The sequence below is a fragment of the Frieseomelitta varia genome, unplaced genomic scaffold (genome assembly GCF_011392965.1).
Source record: "Frieseomelitta varia isolate USP_RPSP 00005682 unplaced genomic scaffold, Fvar_1.2 scaffold_968, whole genome shotgun sequence".
NCBI classification, from domain to species: Eukaryota; Metazoa; Arthropoda; class Insecta; order Hymenoptera; family Apidae; genus Frieseomelitta; species Frieseomelitta varia.
The window spans coordinates 4,659-12,556 of record NW_025110776.1 but is presented as its reverse complement, the minus strand read 5'-3'; the positions used below and the strand labels follow the sequence as shown (position 1 = coordinate 12,556).

Below are 7,898 nucleotides of genomic sequence, written 5' to 3'. Positions count from 1 at the left end.
TTTAGGGTGTTGGGAATGTCGTTTCTGTATATAAATAATGAAGCGCAGCGGGGTGAGGAACCTCGCAGTACTCTAGCAGTGACGCTTTTGGCAGTTGAGGGAGTGCCGTTTACTGAAACGTACAAAATCCTATTTTACAGGTAACTGGCTATCAATCCGAGCAGCGGGCGTAGAGTAGTTATTCTTTGCACTTTAACAATGAGGGCATTGTGCCAAACTGAATTGAAGGCTTTTTCTAGGTCTAGGAGGATAAAATGAGTTAACCTGTTTTTGTTTATCTGTAAGGTGATATGTTCTAGCTGCTGAATGCATGAATGATTTATAACCAAACTGCTGCGAGATGATTATGTTACTGTTATTAACATGGGTTTATATGTGGATGAGGATAATTTTTTCAAATAATTTATTGATGGTACTTAGGAGGCTGACTCTATAGCAATTGACGGCTGCTGCGGATGTCCCTTGCTTAAGGACTGGAATTACCTTCGCGGTTTTCCACGCCGTGGGAAAATAGAAAAGTTTAAGGCAGACTTTAAAAATGTAATGTATTTTTATTTTTATAGAAATTTCAATAAATTTTCGAGAAGTTCAGATTAACTACAATTATATGATAATTATTGCTTCATTATAATTTATTGTTTTATTTAGTTTATGTACGTATTAAGTTTAAAATAGTTTAAACGTATTTAATTTTAAAGAAAATGTTGAAATGTTAAATTTCTCTTTAATCGAGTAATGTACTGGTATTCGCCGCACGTGTCTGGTATCCTGTAATAGTTGACACTTGCACCTATTCGTTCTTTCGATGCCAATTCAAGAAACACTACCACATTTAGGGGACTACAGTATTTCTATGTTGCAGGTTGCAGATTGTAGTGTATCTTTTGTAGGAACTTCTACTAGTACTCGTCTCTTGGTTTATTGCTGATGGTTCGTGTTCCGTCTTGTCTGTATATTTTGTAGTTAGGAATTTTGAAGATGTCTTTTATCAATAAATCAGGATTCGATGATGATTGCAATGTCTGTGCTGTGGTGTACTAGAAACTTGTAAAGTTCAACGTTATGACTTGATCAACATTTTATGCTGGTGGCGTTCTATAAAATAACATTAATGAGGTTTCTGTGGCTGTTCATTGTCTAGTTCTTTCACTATTAAAATAGTTGCTCGGACTCTTTCTGGGTTATTGGTGCATTTCGTGTAATGTTTTTGCACGAGCGCTATGACACTTAGGAACTGGTCCAAATCTGCTAATTCAATATTCTCTATTTGGTCGAAATGATTAGTGTTGATCGGGTGTTTAATTTGTTTTATTCTGTGATTTGTCTGAGTGAAGGGGTAGGTAGTGGGGATTTCGTTAAGAATAAGGTGCGGAAAGCGTGTTGGGCTTAGAGGTGTGTATGGGAAAAGTTACCGTGCTCTTTCTTTATTGGCGATCGTTTTGGTCAAAAAAGCTAGCAAAGCAGGGACAAGCTGACCGGGTGGGCGCCTTTATAGTTGAGAGAGTTTCTGGGGTTTTGCTGCAGTAACTGGTATATCATGCTGTTCTGTGCATTTGAAGCACATTGCTTTCTACAATTGTGTAACGCGTGATCGTGCGTTTGATAACGGAAAAACTGGTTGGTTTACGTGATTCATATTTTTCCCAACATATCTTGATGTTCTCAACGAATCTAATGTGATTGAGTTGGGCAAGTATGGTTTCGAACGCAAAAGTGACTCTGTATGTAGAATACTTAGTGCCGGAATTTCATCGAAATGTATGGGATTGAAATACTGGCTTTTGCATATTCAGAATTCTGGAACTCAAATCAGGATCGTTTGCGCACTGAAACTTTTTTCCAGGTTACCGTGTAAGTGTGAAATTCGATATTATCCTTAATACAGACGGCCTGAACTCAGCAAAGATTCTAAGGTTTGCAATATCATTTTGAGTTTGTCGGAAGTGAATTTGGCTTGGACGGTATTCTGATATTTGGATTCGAATGAATCAAAGAGTTTAAGATGATTTATTTTTCCATGAATTTACGTTGGAGAAAGTTTGGTATTTTAGAGTTTTTTTGGCAGAAGGATTTGGATTAATTTCGACGTTTACGTTTGTGTAAAAATATCTTAGTACTTTGGGGACTCTTGTACGTTAATAAGACATTCAGCAAAATGATATATCTGTTCATAATTTGTATGGCCTGATTTAAGATATCCATACCTCCTCTACTGTCGATTTTGCTGATGGCCGGAGAGGCAGATAGTGACGTTAATCGTTTTCTAGTGGTAATCGTTTTAACGAATCACTCAGTCACCGCGATCGATTGTGTGACGATATTGTAGAAAATGTTATGAAAAAAATTCAAAATAATTAGAAGTAGAACAAAAGCGAAAAATTGTACCAATCAAGTCGTTATATTGTGAAAACTGTATTGATTTGTATTTCTTCGTTTGCGGTATATAATACAATATGCGCGAATAATATTTACGCATACATATAAATAAAATAATTTTTGTATACTTTGTACTGCATTAATTTCTGCATACTATTGTAGAAACGAAGCTAATATTGAAAAATTGACCAGTATTAACATTTACTCACATGTTTTTACTAATCTTCGATTCGCCGGTCACCGGTGGCCCCCATGGCATTCAACGTGTTAAGCAGAATTGTGATGTAGTGCACAACTATGAACATCCACTGTGTCATAAATGTTGTTATGCGCTCCACTATTCATGAACTCTACAAAAAAAATTATTGCTGTTACATTGTAGCCCTTTTGTATTACATAATTTTTTTTCTCAACTTTCCAAACTTCGCCGACTTCGATAAAAGTGATTAAAGTTACATTGTTTACTCTATACAGAGATCTAATCAAAGTGACAAGTCTCTTATTGTCGTATTGTTCATTTTTTTCATTGATCAGTTGCAAATATTCGCAATATTGCAACTGAAGTGCCTGCAACATGGATAGAATGAAAATAAAAGTTAAAGAAAATAATATTAGTGTAAAACTGAATAAAGCGAATTCTATCGAAGCATTCTATGATGATACTGCGATCTTGGCGGTAGGTTTTGTAGGGAAAGGCATCTTGGAGAAACTAATGCGTGTATGTCCAAGCATCACAGCCATTTATATCCTCATTCGTTCGAAGAAGGACCAAACGATAAAACAACGATTTAAGGAGCTCATTGATAATCCAGTATGTAAATAATATTGTAACTGCTTTTGACATCTTAGCCTTTCAGCAGTCAAATTGATGAATTTTATTTTTCGTGTCATTACTTCTTTTTTTACTTTCATCACATAGGTTATATACAATATATTTACTAATGAAATTTCAAGAAACAATCGTATTTCCATAAGGATATTTACCACAGAATAATGATTAACGCTTTTGTTACGAGCATCGATTAAACTCAGCAGACATCAAATACATACTAAACGTAATACAATTATTAATTAATGCGAATCATAGTTGCAATACTATTTCTTTCTTTCGATTTTTTTCTTTTCTTTAAGACACATTTTTCCTAGATATTAAATACATGTTAAAAACGTAAAAAAGTAAATTAATATTAAAATGTACATATCTCTTGGACGAACGTATTCCGCACTCCACTTGTTCCTAGTCGTGAAACAGTTCTATATGAAGTAGATTAATAATTAAGTTTATGTTAAATTTAAAAGTGCTTAGGACAACATCAGCTTCACCACTGTTCAATTTAACTTTTAACGACTCGCTCAATTATTCCGTTTTCATTTTATTAAATAAAGATTTTTCGCAAGATGATAGTTTCAAAATACAATCTCCACTAAGATTATCAACTAATCTTGTGATGCCAAAATTATAATTTTGTTTCATATTGCAGATGTTAAAATATTATTTATCCAATCATTCTCATACCAATGTGGAAAGAAATATTTGGAAATAGGAATATTTCGAGAAGTTCATTTCGAGGAAATGAAGTGAATATAAATAAAATAAATGAAATATGTGTAAATGAAGTGAATATGAATGAAATAAAAAAATGAATAAGAGGAAATGAATTCAATACAATTTTTTATTGTATACCATATATAAAATGTGAATATGAAACGTTAGAGAAATAAAAACAACTTGTGGAACATAGAACATTACAAACAATACACTGTCAGAGAATTGATTTTATATGTTCTCATTTTCAGATTTATGACAGCATCAAAGTAAATCTTTCGGATTTAAGCAGGATTCATCCTATACAGGATGACGTTAGCCTGCTAGATTTAGGTCTTTCCCAATAAAACAGAATTATGTTGAAAATGTGAATATAGTATTCCATGTTGCGGCCACGGTGAGATTCAACAATTGTTTAAATGTTGCTGTTAACACAAATACAAAAGGTATTGCTCGTATTATGGAATTATGCATGGAACTGAAGCATTCAATTAACGTCGTCTACATTAGTATAGCTTACCGTAATGCTAATATACTTGAGATCGAGGAAAAAGTTTACACGTAAGAATATAATGATGTATAAAAATCCATTACTTCTTCAATGATGTATAAAAATCCATTACTGTGCATCAATTACGTTCACTTGTCATTAATGATTTTGTAGCACGAGTTTCAAACCTTCTACAGTGATCAATATATATGAAACAGGAGACCAAAAATCGATCTATTGGAAGACGAAATTCTAAGAATTTATTCCAACACGTATACGTTCAGCAAAAATCTAGCAAGTTACATCCAACAATACCGTTAGTTTGCCAGTTGCGATAGTACGATCAAGTGTAATTGGTGTTTCATTAAAGGAACCATGTCCTGGTTGGGTGAACAATACCTTTGTATTTACAAATACAATTATAAATAATTAATAACATATTTTAATCCAGTCTAATACATTTAATATAGTTAAAAAAGATAAATATGTAATAGTTATTATTTATTAAAGCACACGTTCCAGGATAATGAAAACTAATAGGTTGTTCAATCATGTTAGAGCTGTAAAATTCTTTGACCAGCCCGAATAGATTTTCCACCAGGACTATGTCACCGATATGATAAAGAAAGTGAATCTACTGAAAGACAGAGATATCGTTAAACTGGATATATGGGATAAGAACTGGAAGAAATACATACATGATAACTTATATGGTGAGAATTGAAAAATTTATTCTAAGAGAGGATTCTAAATCTATCGAGGCAGCCCAAAAACGATTATTATTGTACGTCAAAATGTATATTCGTATAGAAAGAAGTATAGTAATTACTTGCATTACTTCGATTTCGATGATTTTTTTTGATATGTAAAATTCAACATTTTGAACAAATTTTGTTGAATCTTTAGATCAACCACCGATTTTTTCACCGACTTCGATAAATTTTAAATATGTTAAGAATGTTGACAATTTGGACAATTTCTTCAGTTTACATGAGGAGAATTTATTTATTATTACTGATAGATTTTTGCAAATATCTCGGAAACTAAGAGAGTCTGGTGTAATACATATAATATAAAGAGAAATTGGGCTATTATTCCCGAGATCACCAGTTCGACTTGATCGACACGAAGTTGTAAGGGAATTGATGGACGGGATGTGAACTGGACACTGAAAATAAAATCTTAATTTCTGAAATTTTATTAGTGTCCGAGATATCGATGAGAAATTTTTGGTGCATGGTAAATTAAATTCTGCCTGTGCAGAGGTTACTATATTAATTGTTTTCATTAGATTCAGTAGATATTTCGTTCATCAATCGCGGTCACCGTGTGTCAAGTATTCGAAAACACAATGGCAGTATTGGCCCCAGATTAAACTTCGTTTTCGAATACCACTTTTTTTTATTTTTATGCATTATTCGATAAAAAAATAAAAGTGAACATTGCTGAAACTTTATATTCGAGGTTTTTTGTCTTCCCTAATTCATCTCTTCAAAATTTTATCTATCGGCAAAAGAATTCAAATGTTATTTAAAATATTGACTTCTACAACATATTAAAGTCAGCCTTCCGTAATCTAAATAACTATAAAAATATAATTACAATATTTTTCTGGCACTCAAGTATTTGACTAGTGACTTTTTGTCTATTTCAGTTTGTATTGGATACATCAGATAACTCGGGTGTTTGGTGTAGCTCTCCTTTTAGCGATCATGTTATATGTTGTATACTGACTGCCTGAAAAATATCTTCCTTGCTAAAATTAAAACTAAAGTAAATAAAATTTTACAAGTCGGCAGCAAACCTTTATGTATTTATAATACGAAATACATAAGAAACGTGCCATTTATATGTGAGGAAAAACAAGGCGAGGGATAGGTTGGCTAGGAAGCCATACTGAATGGATCTACGAGCAGAGTTCAATTCACGACACAACCACCAAGCTCGAGTCTACCCGGTAGACAAACCTTCTCATACACAGAGAGTTTGTCTACTTCCATAGTTTCTACCCAAAAATCCTAAATCTTCGACACTTTCAATAATTTGTCTTTTCGATTAGGAATCCAGACACATTTTTATGGCCAAATATTAAAACGCAAGATACTGATCAGTATCTCCCATATGTGAAGATTTTGATTCTAACGCGTTAAACAAATTTTGGCAAATATGTAGCCATGTCAATTTTCTCGAAACATCTGGAATGATGGCCTGGAAGATTGAAACCCGATGTTATGGAATATGATAACATTGCACTTATTTGTGGTTGTACCGGCCATACTGTTGAATTTGGCTTTTGCGTGTAATCTTACAGCGCTGGACTGTGAATTATCCAACCGAAAGTAAAAATTAACTTGTAAATGTGACTGTTAACAACAGTACAAATTTTTACTATTTATCTATTGATTGCTCGTTAAAATTACAGAGATTCTTCTTCGTTGAAGATTATAATGATCCTGATTCGATGAAAATTGCAGCGTTTCAGCACCACTTGAAAATTATAACATTTCTCGTGAGAAATGTAACCTATCTGTCGACGTTAAAGGACAGAAACGTTTATCATATGTACCAATGTCACAATATTGTAGTGGCTGGCACATGTTCGAAAATTATTTTTCTAGGGCGAAAAAATTAGGAGTTACGCATCGATGACGTTATTCCATTGAGAAGTCCATGTTCTGCTGTTATATTGTCCACACTTGAATTTTAGTAAAAGGCTAGAATAGTATTTATTTATAAAGTAAGGTTATAAAGGTTATATATAATAACCCTATTATAAGGTAATTATATATTATAAGTAGGTCGAGAGGTATGAGACAATACTTGAAAGTATAAGAGTGAGGCCCGGAAGAAACCCTGCGTCACCAACAATTAAGAGGATGTTTTCTCAAACGAAACTACTTCCGTGAAAAATCCGCTCTTCAAAAAGTGCGTTACGAAAGCGAGGAGTAGGCCATGCAATTTTGGGACAACTGAACTGTCTAAGATCCAGAAACGACATAGCCAATTGAAAATGTCTAGGAGAAGAAACGAAGCTTCATGAAGAGAAGAAATAGTCAGTCCAGAAATAGCTTTAGTCTAGAGATAATTAATTTATTGACTTACAACAATATGTAAATATATGTCAAGTCATAATATATAAATTAGTACTTTTATCTAAAAAAAAAAAAAAAAACAAAATTCAATCAATTCTCTACTAACTATTATTAATCCATATTATTCCTTTAACTATAGCTATAGTTAGAGATATCTAACGTCTAATGCCAAAACATGACACAATTGTAACATCTTGATAAACCAATTTAATTTTTTCACTTTCAAATCTATGCATTTACATACAAGAAAAATGAAATATTTTGTCGATAAAATTATCGCATAGATAAATCATTAAAAACTGATATTACTTGTATACTTGTAGAAAATATGCATTTGATAATAATTCATTATATAATTCATTATATTTATTACTAGCATAGATGATTAGATAAT

At 32.7% G+C, this 7,898-nt stretch overlaps 1 pseudogene; it reads left to right on the top strand.

The window, feature by feature from the left end:
• The first annotated feature begins 2,943 nt into the window (after positions 1-2,943).
• On the top strand, positions 2,944-6,153 carry LOC122538170 (annotated as a pseudogene).
• The last annotated feature ends 1,745 nt before the right edge of the window (positions 6,154-7,898 follow it).